This window comes from Phalacrocorax aristotelis, chromosome 3 (genome assembly GCF_949628215.1).
Source record: "Phalacrocorax aristotelis chromosome 3, bGulAri2.1, whole genome shotgun sequence".
Classification (NCBI taxonomy): Eukaryota; Metazoa; Chordata; class Aves; order Suliformes; family Phalacrocoracidae; genus Phalacrocorax; species Phalacrocorax aristotelis.
Genome location: NC_134278.1, coordinates 83,090,929 through 83,105,265, shown reverse-complemented (window position 1 = coordinate 83,105,265; position 14,337 = coordinate 83,090,929). Strand labels below are relative to the sequence as shown.

The following is a 14,337-nucleotide window of genomic DNA, read 5'->3' as shown; positions in this document are numbered from 1 at the left end:
AGCAGCCTGACATTGCTAGGCAACTCACACTGAAGCACCAAGGGTGTATCAAAACAAGGAGTTTGTTAATTGCTGTAAAGTCACTGTGTTATTTTATTATACAAGAAGCACCAGACACAACAAGAGCCAAAGTGTTTTAAACAAATTCTGCATTTTTTAAAAATTGCTTATTGAATATGAGCTCTCATGCCTAGTATTTCCAGCAAGCTGCTGTGCTAAACAGATCTCATCCACTGTGCAATCCTGTGTATTTAACTAAAATAAAAGAAAGTTCTCTAATACCTGTTATTTCAAGGTCCTCATGTACAGGTTTTTACTTTCAGGATTACTGTGAAAAACCTAGTTGACTCCGAGAAAGGTCCAAACAGGCTTCCAAGCTACACAAAATATTCAAAGCCAGCAAGGCTATCATAAGGCTTAATTACAGGATGCAAATGCAGTTGATTAAGATGAGCCTTTTGGGGTCACATAATCTTGTCAGAGGTTTAGCACTAGACTCCGACGCTGAAGTTTGTTTTGGTTTTAAGTAAACACTTATCATTCTTAAAGAGCACTTTAATTTAAAAGTAAGTTCAAATGTAACCTAATCATTTTCGGTATTTTGAAGTTTAAATAATTGGAGACACATTTTCATTTAGGATATACATACACACACGTGCATCCATTTGCACCAAACAACCACTGCAGCTCAGTAACAATACAAACATTTTTCTGCACTCCAGGACAGCCTGGATATTGTTGTTCTACTATAGCCAAATACTTCATTATCCACTTGATTCCTGAACAGCATGTATTCTCTTTGGCCTCATATGAATGCCAAAAAAGACTCTGTTGCTGTTTGTCAGCTGCCGTGCTGTTGTCAACTATTTCACCGCTTGGGAATACAACATCCACCCACAATTTCTCTAGTTTGTATTAGTAAGTACTGCTTAGCCCTAGCTGTATTTCCAGGAAAATGGTAATATTTTTCAACTGTTCTAATCACTGATTCAGGCTTTAATAGTAACAAACAGATTAAGTATTATCAGTGACACTTGAGTCACATGTAATGGCAAAGGAGAAAACCAAATAGAGCGATACTCTTGTATATCCATGGAGAATATGGAGCTGGGGATATGAGATGCTGAATTGTTTGGCCTAGACTAAAACTATTTTATGGGTAAAAAATGCAATTCCAGGTAATGCCTGTACCAGATGGTACTCCCTTTTCCCTCAATGCTGTGTATGTGTAGACTTTTCTGCACAGCACCAATTGCAGAGAAAAAGATTGAAACATTCTCCGTTGTCCTCCATGAGATTCACTTGGGTGATCGAGAGGCAGTGGTGACACTTGCCCAGCAGATGAGAGCACTTAAGGCAGACTGACCACTCCATATTAACTGCTATGCAGTAGTTTATCACTGAACCTCATCCTATTTTCTCCAGGAGGACTTAACAGATTGATTAGAGACCACAGCACTGGGCTCTCATAACACACAGATAAGCATTAAGGAGCAAGACATGCAGGTGCACCACAAGGAAATGTCTGGAGGAATAGTTACTTTTCTTTGGGCTTGAAATCTTGGATTTTCTGGCTGGAATAAAAAGTACTTCTAAATGTAGGCTGCTAATCCAATATTTCTTACTAGTCTGCAGGCTTTGCACCTCACAGTTTCATTTGTTACCAGTGTTGCATGACACTCATGCATGGCAACAGAGTACAAAAATCAATCATGAAGATGTCTCCCATTTGGTGAGAACAAGAACTAGATGGAACATTTGGCTGACCTTTTTGTTGGCTTGGTTTTGTCATGAAAATTACTGAGGTTAGTAATTGCCAAACAAGAGTTAGACAAGTGCAAAAGCTATGTTACGGTTTTTTTTTTAAGCTGCAGACTGGGAGTGCTTCTGGAATCCTAATAGCTGCCTAGGCAGCCCTGCTATAACCAAGTGTGTTTCTATCTGCTGCTTCATCAGGTTGTCCTTCACAAGCTGGTCACCCACACGTCATTGACCCCTGACTATTCCCTCACAAACCTAGCAGGCTTTTATTGTGGACATAATGCTACTAATAGCTATCTCGGAATTTACCAGTCACTGGTTTTCCAGTGGCAACAACCTACGCCCCACATGCTACAGTTGCTCCCCACTGCTCCCCAAGCTGCCTCCTCAGTTAATAACATGGTCTCTTTTGGGTCTTGGCTATCTTAAGCTATGGAATCAGATCACAAAGATTTCAGTGACACTACCAGCTCTCTGACCTTACTTCCAACATCAGCAAGGTGTTCCTGTTTCTGTAATACATATGCTACTCCAGCAGCGATTACGCCACAATGCAAAGAAAGCATGTGTGTTTTCTTTTGTTCTGTAAGAGCAAAATTGTGTCCTCATGAGGTTCACAGTCTGACATCTCCACAGAAACCAGCAGAAGATGGTGGCAGGCTGAGATTTCAAAATATTATAAGCCAATACTGCTGTGAAACATGTAAGACCTAGCAATTATGTGCCAAAGTAACAGCCTCTTTGTCCTCATATTCTTAATCAGTTTCATTTTACTAATTACAGGATAATAGATGTGAAGGCCAAGTCATACACATATATATATACACACAAAAAAAACCCAACCCTGATTCAGAGTCATACAATAGTGGACAGGAAGTTTAAACTGATACATTGAGAGAGGGACAGAATCCATTAGCACCACATCTGCAAATTTTACTTAACTATAATTTCTAATTTATAAGCAAGCAACTTACAAAGCAGTTCTGGACTGGATGGATAAAGAGTGGTCTAATTAGACTGATGTGCTAGGAAACTCTTCCTTCTGTGGAGCAATAAAACAAGATGATCAGTATAGAACATGGTGTTATCTGCTGTATCTCTCTACTGGCATAAACACCCCACCCACAGTCCACAAAAGTACAGTATCAAGATGAACACTTCAGAACAGGACTTGGTTACATCACTGTTAAGTCTTTCATGGGCAACATTTTGCTATATAACCTTGCACAGAAGATGATAAATCGTGGCTGGTAGTGTTGGAAGCTCTGGATGAAGTGCACCATTCCCCACTGCACCATGCCACGACAGTTTTTAATGTTCATAAAGCATCCTGAATGATTATTAATCATCACAAAGGAGCAGCTGAACAGTGCTGCCACATTTATATCTTCCTGGAATAAATGCTAGCTGATTTTAATTGTTTTTGTTTCATGTCTTCCTTGGATGAGCAACATGAAGTTGGAAAGATTTTGCTTCAGAACGAGTAACAGAGAAGCTCCAGTAACATGGGACTAGTAACACAGGAGTAGGGCATGAACATTGCAAATTATGAGGACAAAGATCCTCCTGCACATCCGTCCCGGAAGTTTCTAAGCATCCTGCCTGCCATGTGGCCAAGTCTCACCCATAAGTTATTGCAACTGAAATATTTAGCAAGGGCACGTTAGCACCATCTTTATTTCCTCACCATCTCAGTGCTGCAATCCTAGGCCACACACTATTTTGTCTGGCGTTATACCAAAACAGAACCAAAGATATTCTATGTCCCAAACAGCTCATGGAAAAAGTTGTCAAAGATACACATAGATAAACTGGAAGGGTATGAGGGGCCTTGGAAATTACGAGGTAATACTTCCTGTACAAGAATCTCAGTCATTTGTTTATAGAAAATAGACTAATTTAGATGAGGAGCCAAAGAAGGGTAACGAGGCAGCTTGTCAGATGTTATAGCGGTATTTTTTGCTGCAAGAGGCCACAAAAATTAGAGTACAGAGGTCTTGAGAATGGGGAAAAAAAAAAAAAAAAACCACAAACAGGAAAGGCTTGAGTCCTGGACTGATCAGAAGTAAGAGTACATTTCTTATTACTGAGAGAAACAGAGTAGAGTTGACAGCCACTGGTAATCATGAAGAGCCTTGAAAGTACAAAAGGGCAGTCTGTGTCTGATGTATAAGAAGCCAGGAGAGGGAGAAGCAAACAGGACAATGACACCATCAAAGGAACTGTCTAAAAACTGTGGAATCATTTGAATTGGTATGACTGAAGTAAGACTGCATTTATCAAGGTAAGTTTGTTACAGTAAAAGAAATGTGACATAGTAAGAAATTGGGAAAACAGATGTGTGCACAGATAAACAGCTATTTCCAACAGATGCTTAACATCTGGCATGCAATCCCCTCATACAGTCTTCAGTCTGTGATCCAAAGAGAACTGAATAACACCTAAAAATTGTCAGTCAGGAGTATTGTCATGGTGGTGCTCACAGCACTTGAAGTAAATCAAGGCCAAGAGTGAATAAGCAGAGGAATTTGGGGGAGCCCAAACAGGACAAAGGAGGTAACAAACAGTAAGAGTGCACGAAAGGTGAAAACAGCTTTTAGCTCTACATGTGAGTTTAAGAGAAATCTGAAGATGGAGACTGAATATAAGCAAGTGCACCAACAGTAGATGGAGCTGTGAGATAAGAGAAAAAACTAATCTTTAAGGGGACTAAATAGCAATTCTGGAAATGAAGTCATGAAACCCTACCTTCCTATTAAGTCACGAAACACAGTCCACAAGAGCAGAGCTTGATATGACAGTCATACCATGTTAGCAGGAGCTGAAACGACTTGTCACTTCTTTTTCCTGCCCTTCGATAAGCAAACGTTGCCCATGCCTAATGCAGATTAAATCCCAGCCAGCCTGCTGTCAACCAAGTGCCAAGATCAGCCAAGCACTAAGCAAACACAAACTCAACCTGATTTAACAACCATATTGATGGGTCATTCACATTCTTCATGCTCTGCAGTCTACAGTACAAGCTAATACCATTTGAAATTTTTCATAGAAGCACACGTGAGAATTTTGTACAATTTTCTGAGTTCTCTTAAAAATAAATGCATTATTTATGAGAAGTTTGTTGATGTCTGGAAAGGAATAAGTAATACTTTGAGAGGTAAGGGCTAATGAACACTAATGATATATAAAAAGATCTGCAAAGACAACTGATATCACTCTATGTGCTGGTTTTGGCTGGGCTAGAGTTAATTTTCTTCACAGTAGCTAGTGTGGGGCTGTGTTTTGGATTTGTGCTGGAAACAGTGTTGATAACCCAGGGATGTTTTCATTCCTGCTGAGCAGGGCTTACACAGAGTCTACTTGTCTACCTCCAACCTAAAGCTGAAGTCACGAAAAAAAAATCCATGATGAGTGAATGCACAGCTGCTGCTGAGATGTCCTGCTTCCCACTGCAAAGCCTCTGCAGCTCTCTATATACTCAGTGAACTTTGTTCCTGGAGACTTGATCAACAAAGAGACAACAACAAAGTGGTTAGACTCACAGCTAACAACCTATTCAAACATAAATGGCACTGCTACTGTATGACCAGGGTAACTAACCCAAAAGGGAGGGAATAGCAAACATTTTCTAAAAACTCAAACATTCAATTGCTATAAGAGAACACAATAAAAATAATAACAGAGCAATGTTTAGATCTAAGAACTGCCAAAGCCAACAATGCAAAATCTTTCTGGTCCCCAGTGTAGTGTCAGCTGCTATATGCTTTCTAGTAGTATGCTTCAGTATGTAAAATTTATGACTGGAAGCACCGCAGTAGAATTCCAGGCAGAGCAGTGATTTCTTTCATAATACAAGAACTTCTAGACCACTTGGAAGATTAGTAAACCCAGCATTCACAACACTGCTGGATGGGTACAAAGGTAGGAGGGGAGAGGGGAACAGCAGTGCTGTTTTCTTTTCTTGAAGAAAAGCAGTCTTGATAGTTTAACAACAGCAAAATACTTCTGCCCAGATCAAGTTGATCAGATCTGCCTAGTTTGGCACCTAGTAGAAACCATGATCTTAGAGAAATTCCTAAACACACTGTAGCAAGTAGGGAAAGTGAGGGGTTTGTCCATCCAAGTTCAAACACCTGGATTAGGCAGGTGTGAGCTGCTTCTGATGGCCCTCCAAAACATATATATTACTTATACAAAGAACACAGGAGCTACACAAGGAACACTGGTACTTATTTTAGGGAGGCTGCTTCAGCAGGTGCAATCTAAGCTGACCACTACAATTTCCCTGTGGCAAAGACATTTTACAAGGTTCCCACCACCTTTTGTGCATAACTAAGTAAACTGGCATTTTGCTGCTATCTTATTCACATGGCTACATCTGTGCAGCTGTTTGTGAGACAAATTATTTTAGGAGGAAAAAAAACCAACCAAACCCTACCTTTCTTTCTTTCTCTTTTCTTCTACACTCAGTTCATTGATGAGGGTTAAGGTTTTGATTGACAAACACATACAAGAGCACAGCTCAGGGTATAGTAAATGACAGTTGAATAAGGAGAGAAAGAAAACTGAGCTGGGATAGGGAACTGCTAAAAAAGCTTTATAACCAGGGCAACACAGGATGGACCTGCATCCTCATATTTCCGTTTCATGCACGCCAGACACGTTCATCTTTTTTTCTTCAGCACCACCTTATGTGTGCTTTAATTGCAGCATGTTAACAGCAGTTGGCATCTTACAAAATGCTGGAACTAGGGATTAATGTTTTAAAGGATTTAAAGGCTGTGATTTCAAGCTGCTTTACAAATGTAAGGAACATTGACTTCTACAGAGGGTCATAACAGGACCAGTAAAAGTCATGTCCAAATGGATGTGAGGAAGAAAGTGAGTATTCAAAAATGAAGAGATTTTAAGAATCAGCATACAGTAACATGCTACATTTACAGCATGACGTGGAAAACAGAGAACTAAAAACTCTTAACTGTTTGCTGGACTTTGCACTTGCTGCTTCTCTTTTGATGCAAGCATTTTCTGTTGGCTCTGGTGTATGTATGTATTGCGGCCAATGACCTGCCCACCATTATATCCTTAGTGGGAAATCCTGGATTCACATTTGTCAACGGAGATACTTGCACCGATGCCAATAAACTATAGCAGAGGTTCTACAACTGGGATAAAGGAAACTACTTTTGAAGAGTACAGAGAGATGGCTCTTCCTGAAGAGAGTAAAAGCTCTGCTTTTATCTTGGTCTCCTGTCACACTGATTTTACCTGCAGCCTCAGGGTATCTGCCTGCATGCAGCCTTCTCACCTGAACACAATAAGCACCTGTACATACACAGTGAGCTGGGCAAACTCACTTGCCCAACCACCTGCTACCAGTATTATCTGAGCAAACCCAGTTTGAAGTTCGCTGCTTTGCTGAAGGAATTTAAATTGCATAAGCCCACAGCAAGCTGGAGACGCTTACGTCTTTCTCCTACAGCTACTTTATGTAGACACTGGCACCACACTAATCCTGTGGGCCCAAGGCCACACCCTTCTGTTCCACAGAAGATCCTTGGGTTCTGGGGCTGTTCTTGTATATGTTTTTGACATGAAAATCCCTCTCATCCCTCTTTGCAAAGACTCATCTATGCCTGCTCAAAGTATCCAGCAACAAATTTGTTCTGTAGCCTTAAGCCTTAGGAGCTCATAGGAACTCATTCTGTCTTGGAATGATAAAGTTACACATCACTCCTCTTTCCTGCAGCACTGTACTCAATCTTCTGTATTGTTTTCTGTGTTCACTTTAGAACATTCAAAGCAAAATAATGAACATCTCCTAAATCACAAGGCCATTTTAAGAAAAATATCAACACATATCCATACCCCAATTACAAATATTTGCAGCATGCTCAAAGAGAAGCCCACGGTTGCCACAGAAAGTAAGCAAGAACCTTCTATAAGACAGGCTGTGGCAGGAACAGAGAGAAAAAGCTAAGGAAATACTTTGATCACAGCAATAAGAGCCTCATTCAGCTTGATGAAACCCATTGTTGGTTACCAGAGGCATTCCTTCACCAATGACTCAGGAGTGACACAAAACTGACACTGCACAGCAGCCACACTGGAATCATTGTGCCAAATCGATCAGCCAACATTGAGGGATTAGAACAGGACTGTGCACTCCCTTCTCCACCCTCCGCAGGTGCCAACAGTGAGGTCCTCAGGCTTTTCCCATGCCTTCCAAGCATTCCTTTTGGAACTTACACATGATAAATGAGCTTTGAATATTTTCATATCATTTGAATGGCAATGGTTTCAGCACTGGAAGCTTCTTATTCAAGTAAGAGTTCAAGAACACGCACAAATACACATGATCTTCCTATGGTCAAATGATCCTATTTAGAACTGAATGAAAACATATACAGACTGGAGTAAAAAGTTCCATTAAGACCATTAACTTAAACATTTCCAATACCAACAATAAAAACTAAGCAATGACAACATTTTCCATTTGATTTAGAGATATGAATAGATTATAATAGTAAAGAAACAAAGTAGTATAATTTATAAAGGAAATATGCAAACTCCATATAGTCCAACCACTTGGATGAAGGTATACGATGTAAGCAGTTGAAATTTGCGTTTAATTTAATAAGACAATTTGGGCAAAGATTTTTATTCTGAGTTCACTATCAAAATGACAAATTGTCATTCATCACCTAAATGCTTTAATCAATTTCAATGTACTAATTAACTCTTACTCAAACTTTATGCTAACCCTGTTTCATTTTGTAATGGTTACCAGTAAAATGCCACAAAAAGCTTCATAGATCATTGCTGTTTACTACTGTTTTCATGAAGTTTTATATAGAAGAAAACATCATGAAAACACTACTGCATTTGGCGTGTAAGATTATCCAACATAATTTTTAAAAAATTTTAAAAAAGCAAGAGTAGGCTGTCAAGTACTTCTACCTGTCACCTTATAACAAACAAAAGATCAGTCCAAAGTGTCCTGGATTGCAACTAAGAGAACACACTGAACAGAAAACATAATAAAGCCCTATATAATAATTTCACTTTGGACTTTTAGAAAGACTACTTGGAAGTTGTATAAAGTTGCATGCTAATACAGAAAGGCCTTGATCTTTTAATCTTGCATATATTTAAGCCTATGATTGTACTCACTTTGATAAGGCTTGTCATGGAAAAACAGTATGGCTAAAAAATAATTATTTGCAAAACTGAGAATAAAATCATCAGTCAATCCATTCTATGGGGAAACTGATTAAAAGCAAGATCTAGAAACAGATGGGCATTCAGGGGAGCTCTTGTATGGAACAAGATTCAAGATTTCTTTGTAGAGCTCCAGAAAAATCAAACAATAAGCAAAACCAAGAGTGATAAAAGACAAAGTGCCTAATGACCTATCATGGTCATCAGACAAAATGACCTAAAGGACAAATGCAAAACTTGATATCTTTCTCTTATATTATTTTTTAAATATTTCTTTATCTATATACTTCTATAATTTTCAAATTAAGATTTATATCATTTTGATGAGATAAATTCTCCACTTGAACTTGAAATAGCTTGACAGTAATGTTTTTGGGCTTTGCTTTTCTTATAAGAATACAGGCAATAGTCTGCATAGTCACTATATAACTTCCTTTCAACCTAAATCTCCGAAAGCTACAAATACATTCTTTCCGTAAGAAAGATGCTTTTCTTTAGGCATTCTTAGAATTCCCCATGATCATTACTGAACAGGGGGACTATTCATTGTGATCTTATCACTTACTCCCACTTAGTGCATATAGTCCAAAGCCTGCTTCAGTGCTTCAGGTGGAATGCAAGTGATTTAATCTGGACTGCATTTGGCCCTTACAGACCTAATTACAGAACCGTCTAGAACGAGCTTAGAGAAAACACATTAAATAATTTACAATACAGTTATTTTGTGGTTTAAGAGGACCACCAATGAAGCCACATCACATTCCTTTTTTAAAGCCAAACAAATCTCTCTGGTCTCTTATATTTGCCATACATTAAGATTACAGAAAGAAACCAAAGAATTCATGCTAGTTAGTGTATAAAAAAAACTTGTATTGCAAGAGTTGTAAAACCACAGCTGAGCTGTAAAACTACAATCACTTTTTAAGATCTGTTCTGTGAGCTTTCACTAGCCACGCTAAAACTGCCCAGTTAAACATAGTTTACAATACTTGTTCACTCTCTCCTTTCCCCTAGACTCCACAAGGTAGTAGAACAGTAAACTGCATTCCTGGCTTTTGCAGGCTACAATTTCTTCCAAGGATACCATTTTTCAAAGAATTTTGGTTATGAATCAGACAATTAGTATGATTTTGAAATTAATGTGAATTCTGTCACTGACTTAAGAGAAGCTACAATTTCATCCAAAGAATGTTACCATATGCTATTTAACATTATCTGTAACGTAAACCGTGATGTCAAATATAGTCTGACTGTCAAAAGCACCAGAAAACTGTCTAGCAACTTCCTGGTTCATCGTATTTCCAAAATTTGTATGCTATAAACTCAAGCTCCTTTTTTTCCAGTCTCTACAAAAGAACATTTTCATTAAAAAAAAAATAAACTCAAAAGGCATAAAGGCTAACAAGTTATTTCACCATGCAAAATCAGGAACTTCCCTAAGTATAAATTTTCTCCACTACAGTAGCTGACCGGTTTCAAGTTATCAAAATGATTGACTTGTTGAAGACTGGAAATAGGAATGATAGGAAATTATACAAAGAACGTGAATCTTCATACATTAAAGGCAGAACTTGTTGGCTCAAAGCAACTGAACATGAATAAGTTGACCCACATGCAAAGAGACAGTCAGCATGACTCTTCTAGCTACATGGACAGTGAGATGAAAGATGCATTTAAAAAGCCTTAAAATAGATGAAAAGGGAATTACCTGCAGAACTAGATTAGGGTTTTTATCAATACAAGAAGTTTGTTGTTGGAAGGAAACAGGGCATGACAAGCCCTGTACATCAAAAAGGGGCAACCACACTTTTCAGCTAGCAGCAACCGTGATCAAATGCCGGAGTAATTGCGACTGGCCTGCAGCGATACTGTGCCTGTGCTGTACAGCGCACAATGTGTGAAATCTCAGCAATACCTGAGCATCCCCTACCAGACACCCAGGGTTTCCCTGCCTGGCAAGTCAGCTGGCTCACTGCAGGCTCCAACTACCACAACAGACATCATGTAGGTAGCTTACATCACCAACCTGTTTAGGTTCAGCTGCAGATTTAAGCCTAGAGCTATCACTAGCTGTACAGATATAGCCTATCTGAATTTACAGATTACATGGAATAGTCTTCACCACGCTACAGTCAAAAATAGCGATTTACAATGGAAGTTCTTCATGTAGATAACTCCCTAGTATGTATAATTCAGATCTCTGTTCCTGTCCAGCCAGACAAACAGTGAATTTTGAAGGGGGTATGCTTTACCAGATTCTGTTACAAATACTGCTTCATTCTTTGCACATAAAGTGTCTGTTCTTAACATTTACATAAAGGTTCTTGCAATGTTTCATAACTTTTCTATAGGTATTTGAACCATTCTGCTTATTTTAAGACAACTGCATTACTCACGTAACTCTGTAGGCTAAGTTGTAATAGATTAATGATATTTTATTACAGTTTACAGGATCTCCCACAGTCTCTGCAAAGTTTTGTCTTTTTTTCAATAAGGAAGAATAAGAACTTACAGAAGAAAGCCTCTTAAATCCTTTGGTATGTCAAATTGCTAACTTTTCTATGCTGTAATAGGCACAAGTCTGTGGCACAACAAGCCAAGTCCTCTGCCAAAAAAAATCAGTATCAGTTATGTGCACAACTAATTAAAAAGAAAACATAAGCTGTCAGCTGACATGTAAGATAACTTCCAATTGCAAGTTTGAATTAAAATGCTGCTTTATATGAATCACTGTGTATTAGGCTAGTTATGCCTCTGTGTATGTGTAACCATCTTATTTGCAGTTCTATAAAACAAAACTGAATAAACAAATGGTTCACAACTGATTAATTCAACTCAACTGGTATTTATTTTATTGCATTTATTTTTGAAAAGGAAAATGTCTTATGCATACCCCAACTACGCTCACCATAATTTAATAGTAATGTATCCAGGCAGCCTTCAAGTCCGTGAACCTTTGCTGTTCATCAACTTGCACTCCCCCGCTGTCCCCTACCAGCAGCTCCATGCCATCCCTTCATATCACCTGTTTCCCCATGCAATCAACAGTCTTCCACCCATCCATAAAAAGCTCTTTGACTTCATGCCACTAGGAGATTACAATTCAACACTTCTCCCTTAATTAGAAGGGCTGTTAATTAAGGAAGGTATCATTGACTTAAAATCTGATGCATTTCAAACTAAACAATAACAGTCCCCTCATTACAGCTTCAATCTATCAGACTGCTGGCCCATTTTTATGATTTTATGGTGGTATTTTTCAATGTCTTATGCTTTCGTTGCATGCTGTTGTGTGAGTGAAAGATAATTGCACACTCTACCACTCCCATAAATGTTCTCCAGCTAATAATCAAATAAGCAACAAAAATACAAGCGACAAGGAAAGCGACCAAGTGCGCAACTTCAGAGTGGAACTGCTCACGAAGGATGTGCTTACAGGTCCTAATTGACTAAATGCATAAAGGAAACATTAAAAATAACATTAACCACTGTCAAGGTAAAAATCTTCTGTGTTTTACTGGGCATTTTCTTTTCTGTTGTCTTTCAATTATAGCATACTAGTACTACAGGTTTGTAACCTTTAAGATAGCTCAGATATTCTGAAGGATGCAAAAAGCATCTGACAGCAAGAAAAGTATTAGAAAAAACGCTTCATAGAAGTTAAAATATTTATTCGAAGAAGTTAAATAGAAACAGTAAAGGTATATTTCTCAAGTGTTTAGTACTTACCACTAAGTGAGGCCTAACCTACACGGGAAGATTGATCTTAGCTCTATCAGTTTTCCATCATTAAAATAGAAATACATATTCTCTTGTAGAGTAGATAAATAAATTATTACTAAGATGACTGCTTTCACCCTTGGCCTTGTACTCATTCAATTACATTAGCCAGTAAAATAAATAAATAAAAGCATTCCAATATTAACTGGCAAAATCATAATCAATACAATTTAAATTCAGGTGAGAGTTTAATTATATCAATCAGAACCTACCAGAAACTAAATTTCAAATATTTTTTTCTTATCCAAACAAGTCTAATTGCACAAAGCAACTGTACAGAATCATAAATAGGGATTTATTCTTAAATAAGTAAAGGTTTGCTTCTTTGTTCACCCCAATGCTATTCTCAATCTAACCATTGCTTTATACATCAATTTCTCTGTAAAAAAAACAAATGACAAGAAAAAGCCTGAAAACATTTCAGTGTTAAATCTGTCAACCTTTAACAGGGGGGACAGTTAACGCTGCTGCTACAGGTGGGACTGCCGCATGCACAGACACGCTCAGCCAGCGTTCAGGCTGCCAACATCAGGGAGGCCCATCAGTGCGGTGCTGCAGGGGGTTGCCTCTTGGCATGGGTGCCCAGACACAGCCTCTTCTCCAGTGATGCTGACACCTCTCTCAGCACTGCTGCATCACTGCTGGCACCCACCCAAGCAAGGCAGACGGGAGCCACTTCAAACGTAACTCCTGATGCTGGACTTACACAGCTAGCTGCAGGACAGACATAGCGTAACCACAGCAAGAACTTAACTCTGACAGTGCTATTCCATCAGACCTCCTCCCTGTGAGAAATCAATTCCTTCTCCTAAGGACTGAACTGTCTCACCCTGTACTGCAGGGCACAACAAAATCATTATGCCAGAATGACTTGTACAGAGCATAAAGGAAAGAAAAGCAGCAAAAGAGGGGAAATTAATTACCCTTTGCCACCCCAAAGTCAGGTACTTCCACCCACGCACACAGTGGCAACCCACATGCTGTTGTGAGAGAGTACCTTCTCTCTCACCAGGGAACTCCACCAGTTGATTCAGTGCCTGTCACTGCTTTGCTTGAGGCTGACCCTCAGAGGACATTCATTATCAGTCATATTTGCTATCCTAGCACAAAACTAGCCCTTACTGCAAACCTGTGAAATGATCTGCTAGCACATGCCATTCTATCACACTAGCCCTCTGCCTTCCGTGTCTCTCCATTGATTTTTTAAGCAAGCCAATAGTGCTTTAACAAGGAACCGTCTCTCCATTAAAAGACAAGCTAAGCAGGGCCTAAAGTCTGCAAGCAAAATGCTAAATTCAGGACAGAGATCCCAAATTTCAAGTGCTCCATGATAAATACAGTGATAAATCACAGCATAATGCAAATAAATACCTGTGTCTGCTTCATCACATCATCATCAGACAACTAGATCATCATTGCCTGTTGTTTCATAACACCACCTCACCAAGAAACCAAATTATCTGGTGCTGTCTCCACAGTTATTTCCCATTTTGCTGATCCAAAAACGCAAAACAGACGACAAAAAAAAAAACAGCCAAAACATGGCAAAGATGAGTTACTTGCCTTCTAATTTTG

At 38.9% G+C, this 14,337-nt stretch overlaps 1 protein-coding gene across 4 annotated transcripts in view; it reads right to left on the bottom strand.

Moving 5' to 3' along the window:
• Positions 1-14,337, bottom strand: part of PLCB4 (phospholipase C beta 4) — a 207,506-nt gene that overhangs the window by 131,421 nt on the left and 61,748 nt on the right. For 3 of the 4 annotated variants that reach the window (XM_075088220.1, XM_075088222.1, XM_075088221.1), the window contains one exon: positions 2,736-2,803. The exons of the other annotated variant lie outside the window; for it this stretch is intronic. The gene's annotated coding sequence lies outside the window, so the exon portion shown is untranslated. The remainder of the gene's footprint in view (positions 1-2,735; positions 2,804-14,337) is intronic. 4 annotated transcript variants of the gene reach the window in all.